The sequence below is a fragment of the Schistocerca americana genome, chromosome 5 (assembly GCF_021461395.2).
Source record: "Schistocerca americana isolate TAMUIC-IGC-003095 chromosome 5, iqSchAmer2.1, whole genome shotgun sequence".
NCBI lineage: Eukaryota > Metazoa > Arthropoda > Insecta > Orthoptera > Acrididae > Schistocerca > Schistocerca americana.
This window is the reverse complement of record NC_060123.1, coordinates 263,418,045-263,429,473: the sequence shown is the minus strand read 5'-3', so window position 1 is coordinate 263,429,473 and position 11,429 is coordinate 263,418,045. Positions and strand designations below refer to the sequence as shown.

Sequence of the window (11,429 nt, the reverse complement as noted above, 5' to 3'; positions counted from 1 at the left end):
AGTCTCACATCTGAGAACCTATTCCACATGTTCGTACCTTCGTTAACAGTCTGCAGTGGAGTACCGTGCCAAATTCTCTCCGTAAATTAAGAAATATGGGATCTGCTTGAGCCTTTCACCCATACTTTGCAATACAGGGTGATTATAAAAGGTTCAAATGGCTCTGAGCACTATGGGACTCAGCTGCTGTGGTCGTAAGTCCCCTAGAACTTAGAACTACTTAAACCTGACTAACCTAAGGACATCACACACATCCATGCCCGAGGCAGGATTCGAACCTGCGACCGTAGCGGTCGTGCGGTTCCAGACTATAGCGCCTTTAACCGCTCGGCAGGGTGATTATAATTAAACTTTCAAACCACTGTAGAAATAACAGCCACTGGACAGAATGACGTCACATTGCAGCGGAGTGTTATGGGAGAAGGGGGAAAACGTATGGCAGAATAAAAACAAATAGTTACAAAATGTAGCAATAGGTGGTGCTGTAAGCATTATAATTTAATAGTGGTCGACTGCAAATGACAAATGAACCATGCGACAGTGACAAAGGTGTATATTTGACGTTAAACAAACTGTACGACTCAGTGTGCGTGGTTGTACAGGTGTGATACTGTTAGTTACGTAACCCTATCTACCATGGCAAGGTCTTATCACATCAGATGGGAAAAAATCTGTTTTTAATATTCCTGAGGCCAAAAACCGCATGAAAAGCATCACTCAAATCAGTTTCTAATTGTCCTGAGGCCAAAAACCACATAAAAATCATCTATCATATCGGTGTTTTAATTGTCGTGAGGCCAAAAACCACATAAAAAGCATCAATCAAAATCAAATCGAATTATTATTTTCCGTGTGACTGGCGCAAAACATGTTCAATTTGCTGTCCACCGTTTTCTGCAACAAGTTGAAATCGAGAAACAGCATGTTCCACAACTGATCGAAGTGTTTCCGGGGTCACGTTTAGAACGTGTTGTGCAATGTGTGCCTTTAATGCAGCTAAGTTTGCAACCGGAACACTGAACACGACATCTTTCAGGAAGCCCCACAGCCAGAAGTCACACGGATTAAGATCAAGTGATCGGGACGGCCAGGTTGTAGGGAAATGGCGGCTGACAATTCTAGCATTTCCGAAATTGCGCTTCAGAAGCTGCTTAACTGGATTTTCAACGTGCGGAGGTGCACCATCTTGCATAAAAATGATACCATCCACACAACCAAGCTGTTGGAGAGTTGGAATGACTTGGTTGCGCAAAAACACTGAGCACTTACCAGTCCGGGTACAGGTAACAGGACCAAAAGCACCTGTCTCTTCGAAATAATGTGGCCCTATGATAAATGGTGCAGTAAACCCGCACCACACAGTGACCTTCTCAGGATGAAGTGGTTCTAGTTGAAATGCATGTGGATTATCCGTTGTCCATATTCGACAGTTCTGTATATTGACAACGCTGTCAGATGGAAGTGGGCTTCTCTCTCCACAAAATCTTTCACATCCAATCATTTTCCACTTCCATGCGAGCAAAAAAATTCTAAAGCAGAAGTCTCTCTTGCTGGCAGGTCAACAGGAAGCAACTTGTGCACATGGGTAATTTTGAATGGATAGCAAAGAAGGATGTTTCGTAGGATTTTACGTTCCGTGCTGATGGGTATGTCCAATGTTCGGGCAATTCTCCGTGCACTACACGTTTGCAGGTGACTCGTCTCCTCCAGCACTGCTATGGACACTGCTTCCACTGACGTCGAATCAATTCGTTTCCTCCCTCTACCCGCCTTTTTGAATTTCCGAATCATTTTCTCCAGACCCACGGCAGTCATTGGACCAACGCCTTTTTTCAAACCCTTCAGTGTCCGGAACTTCTGCAGAGCGACGTGTGCACAGTCATCGTTCTTGTAGTACAGGTGTACAAGCAGAGCGCAATCCTGCATTGAGACAGTCATGGCGAACGTCGCAGACGCGAAAGGAGGAAAAGCCGTGTGTGTGTTTATTGAACCGTAGACCTAGAAACGACGGGGAGGCTTCTTCCCGCCGTAGCCCTCAGTGGTTCACAACCCCACAACAGGCCACAGCATCCCACCCAACGCATCGCCGCCTCACACCAAACCCAGTGTTATTGTGCGCTTCAGCCCCCAATGAACCCCCCCCCCCCCCCCGCCCCCGAAGGAACGTCTCATACCATTCGAGTGTAATCCCAAATGTTTGCGTGGTAGAGTAATTATGGTGTACGCGTACGTGGAGACAGTGCTTGCGCAGAATCGTCGACATAGTGTAAATGAGGCGGAACAAGGGGAACCAGCCCGCATTCGCCAACACAGATGGAAAACCGCCTTAAAAACCATCCACATGCTGGCCGGCACACCGGACCTCGCGGATAGCCGGAAGGCTAAAAGCCGTGTACCCGACGTGTTTATACGAACTTCAATAGATCGTGCGCATGCAGGTGTTCTCATTTACGTATTGTGACACATACAGCGCCATCTATTGATCAATTTTCGGTCTATTTTTTTCTTCTGCCATACGTTTTCCCCTTTTTCCGATAATATTCCGTTGCAATTTGACGTCATTATGAGCAGTGGTGTTATTTCTACAGCGTTTTGAAAGTTTAATTTTAATTATAATCAACCTGTAAATAAAATGAGAAGAGGACAACCTTCGCTTCGCACGAGCGCGGTTTTCTAAAACCGTGCCCGATGCGTACATCTAGCATTATGTCTTAGGCAGATCAGCTGTTCTGGTGGGGACAGCGGTGTGACAAGCGGAGACAGAGCTGCGGAAAGCGATGAGTAACGGAACGGAGGCGCCGGCCCTGGCTGCTTCGGTTGGAGGCACACCGGCCGCCCGTGATGGATGAGTGAGAACGTGGGCATTATGGTTCTTTACAGTCTGCGGTTTTGTGGTCGCCGCGGCTGAGCGTCGGTACGTGACTGCAGGCCCCCTGCGACCTGGAGCCTTCAAGACGTCTCAAGCAAGGGTAGCGGGCCAGCGGTGTGTGCTCGCAGGTCGAGTGAGCGGCACCGAAAGGTTTTACTGCGCCTCTGGCGCAACGCGCACGTGGCAAATTGTAGGCCATCTCTATTACCTGTAAAACCTCAAGGACGCCTTAAAAAGCCTCTAACAGCAGTTCCGCTTCCCAGCCGCTCAATGAGCCTTGCTGCATGCATAAGAAATTTTCGCAAAATTTCCCACAAAAGGCGAGATTTTCATTAGCGTTCTTAATTTCGGCTACTGATCACAGTGGCACCTTGCCTTCGATACCGACGTAGAACTATGGAAGAGTAATTACGCTACCAAATTTTGGCATTGTGTCTGAACATCAGTGATTTTTTCCTTTACATAAGAATAAAAAATGAGTCTAAATCTCAATTTCTTTTCTTTGAATTGGTGAAGACCGTTTTCGGTTATTTATTATTAATACACACATCAAAAAAAGTTTTGCATCACCCCGATTCCCAAAATTCCTGAAGAGAGACGTTGACTGTGGATGTTGTATCACAGACACGGTCCCTTTGAATGTTCAGAGATGTCACTAAACCCGCCCAAAGATGTAAACAACCATGTATGAGCAGCGCTTATTAGACGGAGGGGTCCGACAGCCTATCAATTCCAGTCATTCCACCAGGAAGTAGGAACACGGCTCGTGTTGTCTGTAGTTCAACCATGCCTGGACGGTCAATACTGCGGTTTTACCGCGTCCGCATTGTTACTTTGTTCCAGGATGGGCTCTCAACAAGGGAAGTGTCTAGGCGTCTCGGAGTGAACCAAAGCGATGTTGTTCGGACATGAAGGAGATACAGAGAGACAGGAACGGTCGATGACATGCTTCGATCAGGCCGCACAAGGGCTACTACTGCAGTGAATGACCACTACCTACGGATTATGGTTCGGAGGAACCCTGACAACAACACCACCATGTTGCTTTTCGTGCAGCCACAGGACGTCGTGTTACGCAATACTATGCGCAATAGGCTGCATGAAGCGCAACTTTACTCCCGACGCCCATGGCGAGGTCCATCTTTCCAACCACGTCACCATGCAGCGCGGTACAGATAGACCCAACAGCATGCCGAGTGGGCCGCTCAGGATTGGCATCACGTTTTCACCGATGAGTGACGGATATGCCTTCAACCACACAATAGTCGGAGACGTGTTTGGAGGCAACCCGGCTGTACTATTCGTGATGCTATCCTCCAACCGATAGTGCAACCACTCCTATGGACTACTTCTTGTGGAGTACTATGTGAAGTTTAATTTACTAGCAAATTAAACTGCAGAGACAGGGGAAGATCAGCTGGCACGAATTCTGGCCGCTGCACTAGAAACAAAAGAGACAACAGGAGCGATGGAAAGTGTGTACCAGTACATGCTTCGCAGGTACAGTTTCCGTATCAACGTTAGTGGTCGCCACATCGAGCCGCTGTTTTAGGGCATGAGTCCTGTTCTGTATGTACAGTATGCTGGGTTCTTTTTTGTTTCGGAATAATGTAACACGTAATGTTTAAGTGTTAATACAAAGAATTGCGCTTAAGTAATAAGTGGATGTTTCGTTATGTTTCCTTCCGAACTGTTACCTAATGACTGCAATGCGTCACGTCTAATAAAATTCCTCAAGCATAAGTGGATGAGTTAAAAATTTTAATTTAAATCACCGTAGAACGGAAACAGAACGTTTCCGGTCATGAGCACCTATTCAAAATATTATGTACTCACTTCCCTCTACAAGTCATATAAATTTGTAACGGGAATTTCCGAATTCCCTGTATTAGGTAATCACACTATTAATGAAGGAACTACCGACAATTCATTGAGATATGTGTTGGGACACGTAGTAGTAAAATTCAAACTAAATTTTTATCTCCAGGTCGTGTGTATACCTTTTACTTCCATTTTGTATTTTTTTTTTTCGACTTGCCTGTATCATAAGCGTGACCAAAATCATAGCGTTTAAGCGAAATAATGAAAACCGAAGTTTCCTTCCATATCGACATCCTTGGTCCGAAAACTGACTGTGAAAGAAGGAAAAAGGTTGCTTCTTCTTCTATTTAAATAAACTGAAATTGTACGTTTTGATCAACGAATCGACTGCGTTGTAACATAATAAACTATTTTTATGGGCACCAAACGGACAAACCTAAACGAATTAAAATAAAAAAGGCCAATATTTAAACTGTGGAGCAGTTACAATAGACTGTTCTACACGGATATGGCAGAGCCGAACTGAGACACGCAACGGTATCTCACAAGGTTGAACATTAAAGTTCTACATGTCGAAGAGGCGATGGCGAAAATAAAAGTAAGGTTCAAGAATGGGGTTATAATTCAAGTTGAAAGGCTATTAGTATTAAAATTCGCTGACGACATTGCTATCCTGAGTGAAAGAGGGAGAATTAAGGTTGAAACTTCCTGGCAGATTAAAACTGTGTGCCCGACCGAGACTCGAACTCGGGACCTTTGCCTTTCGCGGGCAAGTGCTCTACCAACTGAGCTACCGAAGCACGACTCACGCCCGGTACTCACAGCTTTACTTCTGCCAGTACCTCGTCTCCTACCTTCCAAACTTTACAGAAGCTCTCCTGCGAAACTTGCAGAACTAGCACTCCTGAAAGAAAGGATATTGCGGAGACATGGCTTAGCCACAGCCTGGGGGATGTTTCCAGAATTCTAGAATGAAGGTTCTTTGAAAGGAATGGTCTAATGCATGCAGAAATGGACTGAGAGTAAATAGAAGGAAACCGAAAGTAATGAGAAGAAGCATAAATGAGAACAGCGACAAACATGATGTGATAACTGGTGATCACGAAGTAGATGAAGTGGTTTTGTCGAACCACTCGCAGATGCTTTACCACTGTCCATTTGCCACATTCTGTAGAATTCTGTGCCACTGTTAACCATGGTACGAACGAGGAAATGCGAAGTGTCGGAGTGCCAGCTTGCAGCGACCCGTCTTGATTGACCTCAGCGGTACGTTTTCCCTCAAAGTTCCAGAACTCAAGACGCTCTCCCTTCTAGATTCCTGGAGAGTATTTATTAGAAAAGGCAACCGGTTTATCAGGTGCTTTCTGGGGCGGCCCATGAGAGCGTATGTGAATCAAATATTTGTTAACCAGGGGAACCAGGCAAATTCTGAACGTTCGACTTTCCTACTGATCACGCACGACACATTATACAGAGTGTTACAAAAAGGTACGGCCAAACTTTCAGGAAACATTCCTCACACACAAATAAAGAAAAGATGTTATGTGGACATGTGTCCAGAAACGCTTAATTTCCATGTTAGAGCTCATTTTAGTTTCTTCAGTATGTAGTACTTCCTCGATTCACCACCAGTTGGCCCAATTGAAGGAAGGTAATGTTGACTTCGGTGCTTGTGTTGACATGCGACTCATTGCTCTACATCACTAGCATCAAGCACATCAGTACATAGCATCAAGAGGTTAGTATTCATCACGACCGTGGTTTTGCAGTCAGTGCAATGTTTACAAATGCGGAGTTGGCAGATGCCCATTTGATGTATGGCTTAGCACGGGGCAATAGCCGTGGCGCGGTACGTTTGTACCGAGACAGATTTCCAGAACGAAGGTGTCCCGACAGGAAGACGTTCGAAGCAATTGATCGGCGTCTTAGGCTGGAATGTTCCGTGCTCCCTATGACTCGCGACTGGGGAAGACTTAGAACGACGAGGACACCTGCAATGGACGAGGCAATTCCTCGTGCAGTTGACGATAATCCTAATGTCAGCGTCAGAGAAGTTGCTGCTGTACAAGGTGACGTTGACCACGTCACTGTATGGAGAGTGCAACGGGAGAACCAGTTGTTTCCGTACCATGTACAGCGTATGCAGGCACTATCAGGAGCTGATTGCGAATGGTTCATTGAACAGAAGTGTATCCGTGGAGGCCAATGTGTCAATCTTCATTTCAGTGCAAATGTTCTCTTTACGGATGAGGCTTCAATCCAACGTGATCAAATTGTAAATTTTCACGATCAACATGTGTGGGCTGACGAGAATCCGCAAGCACGTCATCAACACAGATTTTCTGTGAACATTGGGGCCCAATCAAGACATCACCAACAATGCCTGCCCAATGTTCTTCCACCTACGCTCAATGGAGCACGTTATCATGATTTCATACGGGATACTCTACCTGTGCTGCTAGAACATGTGCCTTTACAAGTACGACACAACAGGTGGTTCATGCACGATGGAGCTCCTGCACATTTCAATCGAAGTGTTCGTACTTTTCTCAACAACAGATTCGGTAACCGATGGATTGGTAGAGGCGGACCAATTTCATGGCCTCCACGCTTTCCTGACCTCAATCCTCTTGACTTTCATTTATGGGGGCATTTGAAAGCTCTTGTCTACGCAAGCCCGGTACCAAATGTAGAGACTCTTCGTGTTCGTATTGTGGACGGCTGTGATACAATACGCCATTCTCCAGGGCTGCATCAGCGCATCAGGGATTCCATGCGACGGAGGGTGGATGCATGTACCCTCGCTAACGGAGGACATTGTTACAGGAAATATTCAAAAAGTGTTTGAAGTCACGCTGGTACATTCTGTTGCTGTGTGTTTCCATTCCATGATTAATGTGATTTGAAGAGAAGTAATAAAATGAGCTCTAACATGGAAAGTAAGCGTTTCCGGACAAATGTCCACATAACATATTTTCTTTCTTTGTGTGTGAGGAATGTTTCCTGAAAGTTTGGCCGTACCTTTTTGTAACACCCTGTATATGATGGTAGTATCTGTTCCCGAAAGAACAGTTACCGTGGATGACCATGCAGCTTTGCTAGAAATGAAATGATAATTAAATGGACACCCTAGCTGCGGCACACATTTTCAACAAGTCCCCAATGAAGTACATCAACGCCTGTTTGCAGCTAGGATGTCCATTTAATTAGCACAACACATTTCCTAGAATGGGCTCCAGTTCTCCAGTGATCACTGGACACATTCATGAGGGAACAGGCAAACTTGTTACATCCATAATGCAAGGCGGGAAATCCCCTTCATCATGAAATAAAGAACACAGTACGGGAAACAAATCTTGGGTACGTGCAAACCCTGCCATTCCCTTACAGGCCACGTATAACTGTCCATTTTGTATAAGTTTATAATTGCCGGCCGGAGTGGCCGTGCGGTTCTAGGCGCTACAGTCTGGAACCGAGCGACAACTACGGTCGCAGGTTCGAATCCTGCCTCGGGCATGGATGTGTGTGATGTCCTTAGGTTAGTTAGGTTTAATTAGTTCTAAGTTCTAGGCGAATGATGACCTCAGAAGTTAAGTCGCATATTGCTCAGAGCCATTTGAGTTTATAATTACTCATCGATAGGGAGTATTGAGCTGTTTCGACGAAACCGCAAATTGAAATTTATTTTATCAGGGATCTACAATTCCATTTTGTTATTGTGAAACCGTCTCTTTCTCAAGTCACGTCCGAAACCGTCAATACACTTCTGTGTCGTGCGTTGACTAATAACGCTATGAAGGGTTGTGGGCCAGAAACCTTTTCCCCTATTCTACTAAGGTATGCATTTGAAACTGTTGAAACGATGTTTCTATACTCTTTATTTGAATAGAAACACTAGTAACGATTCATGAATAGGCTAAGAGTTCGACTAACAACGAAACTTCTCCATGAAGATGGTATCTGTTCTTTCAGACATGTCCGAAAGAACAGATACCATCTTCATATAGATAATGCTTACCGGCCAATGATCTTCTTCAGTGCGGATGCACTCACATCGCTCAAACTCTAACGGAAATCGGTAGATTGACTGCGAGTGATGTGTACAGTGGGCGGGGGCACTACAGATGTAGTGTGTGACGTTGGAAATGTGTGTCTCACTGGGAGCATGCAAGAGATAAGTCGCTACAGTCACACTATCGTCTGTGTCCTCGATGGCTCAGTCGGATAGAGCGTCTACCATGTAAGCAGGAGATTCCAGCTTCCAAACCCGGTAGGGGCACACAATTTCGACTGTCCCCGTTGATACTTATTACCGCCTGTAAGCAGCTAATGGTCTGGTTTTCACTGTAACTTCACAAAATCTTCTGGCTGAATGTGGTTACACAAAGAATGAATACTGCGACATATGACATGTACTTGCATACATCTACATATATACCCCACAAGCCATCTTGTTGTGTTTAGCGGAGGGTACTTTGTGTATCACTGTCGTTTTACCTCTTTCTTGTTCCAGCTGCGAGAAATTCGCTGGATGAGCAATTGTCAGCAAGCCTAGGTGCGAACTCGATTCTCTATGATTCTATCATCGCGATCTTTTCGCGACATATACGAGGGAGGAAGCAATATATTGGGTGCTTCTTCTAGGAACGAACGGTCTCTCAACTCTCACAGTAAAACTTTGTGATGCAGATCGTCTCTCTTTCACAGTACGCATTGCAGTTGCCTGAGTATCTCCGTGACTCTTTCGCACTAACGAAATGAACTTGTAACAAATCGCGCTGCTCTTCTTTGGATCTTCGACATTTGCTCCATTAATCATATTAGGTACGGATCCCAGACTGACCAGCATTATTCAAGTATTGGTCGAACGAGGGTTTTGTAAGCTACCTTCTTTAAGGATGATCTCCACTTCATGAGAATTCTTCCAGTGTACCTCAGTCAAGCATTTGCCTTACACGCGATTAGTTTGATGTGATATTTCCAGTTTAAATGTCCCCGCACACATGTGCCAAGGTATTTTATGGATTTGACTGCTCCCGGTGACTCCGCTGCAGTCCTCCTGTAATCATACAACACAGGAACTTTTTGCCTTTTTATGCGCAGTTAATTACATTTGTTTATGGAGAACCAACTGTCAGGCCCTGCACCAGCTGTCAGTCCTCTGCAAGTCTTGTAGCATTTCGCTGCAGTATTCAAGCGCGTGGACCTTTTTTTATACAGAAGCACCATCCGTCAAAACCTCACGGGACTTCCGACGTTATGCTTAGGTCATTTATGAGCCGTGTCGGCTTCATATCATCTCTTCTTCTCCCTTCATTTGCTGGCGCCCCGTTTGGGGGCATGACTTACCCTTAGCATACTGTGTGTTAACGCTGACGCGGAGTCTTGAAAACACGTCGGAGAGTGTGGGATTGCAGGTGTCTGGATACGTGGCGAGAGGTCAAAATGGACAGTGGTCGGCCCGTCGGTTGTTTGGGCCGTTGGTTGTATTTGTGCATTGACTGATTAGTTGGGAAAGTGCCGTTAGTGTCTGCATCGAAGTTTTCACCACGCTCTTCAGTGTGCTTCAGCTGATTTGTCTTCCCTTACGTCAAGGCTGTGCGTTTTTGGATGGCTACGACTTGCATTGAGCCGAAATTATGGAATAATGACTTCTTGATGTAGCAGTGGTTGGTGTCGCTCGCGCTGTGATAGGCCCGCGTCTGGAACTCTCGCTTTATGAATCTCAAAAAATGTTTCTCTCATTGTCAACCACAACTGCTCTGTTTGAGTTTGATCCATTTAATGATTAGTGCTTGTTTTGCACGTGTAACGGTGGCTGCTTGCTATTATAGGTGCTACTTGAAGTCTTGCCTTACTGTTACTTGTTTACGTCACAAGTTATCTCGCACTTTAAATCTAGTTTCTTTCAAATCAGTGTCATTTTCCTGTGGACCTTCAGACCGTTTTTTGTTACCCTAGTGTTTAATGAAATTGGGGATTCTAGAATGAAATTTTCACTCTACAGCGGAGTGTACGCTGATATGAAACTTCCTGGCAGATTAAAACTGTGTGCCGGACCGAGACTCGAACTCGGGACCTTTGCCTTTCGGGGGCAAGTGCTCTACCGACTGAGCTACCCAAGCACGACTCACTCCCCGTCCTCACAGCTTTAATTCCGCCAGTACCTCGTCTCCTACCTTCCCAACTTTACAGAGGCTCTCCTGCGAACCTTGCAGAAGGTTCGCAGGAGAGCTTCTGTAAAGTTGGGAAGGTAGGAGACGAGGTACTGGCGGAATTAAAGCTGTGAGGACGGGGAGTGAGTCGTGCTTGGGTAGCTCAGTCGGTAGAGCACTTGCCCCCGAAAGGCAAAGGTCCCGAGTTCGAGTCTCGGTTCGGCACACAGTTTTACTCAGCCAGGAAGTTTCAAATTGGGGATTTAATACTACTGAATTACTCGTAAGATCTGTGGTAAATCTGATTTATTAAGTTGTTATTTTAAACCCCTTGAACTAATTTCATGTATTAATTATTTAACCTTTTAAATATTTTAAGGACATATGTCGAGCTAATGTATAATGTTCAAACTTCGTTTTAGATCGTTCCAGCCTCACTGGTAAGTATCGGGTGATCAAAAAGTCAGTATAAATTTGAAAACTTAATAAACGACGGAATAAGGTAGATAGAGAGGTAAAAATTGACACACATTCTTGGAATGACATGGGGTTTTATTAGAATCAAAAAAATACAAAAGTTCAAA

The 11,429-nt window shown here is 45.1% G+C and overlaps 2 non-coding genes across 2 annotated transcripts; one reads left to right on the top strand and one right to left on the bottom strand.

Annotated features, from left to right (window-relative positions):
- Positions 1-10,741: 10,741 nt before the first annotated feature.
- Trnas-cga lies at positions 10,742-10,816 on the bottom strand. The gene has a single exon. It is a non-coding gene; the product is annotated as a tRNA-Ser (tRNA).
- Positions 10,817-10,996: 180 nt separating this feature from the next.
- On the top strand, positions 10,997-11,071 carry Trnas-cga. The gene has a single exon. It is a non-coding gene; the product is annotated as a tRNA-Ser (tRNA).
- The last annotated feature ends 358 nt before the right edge of the window (positions 11,072-11,429 follow it).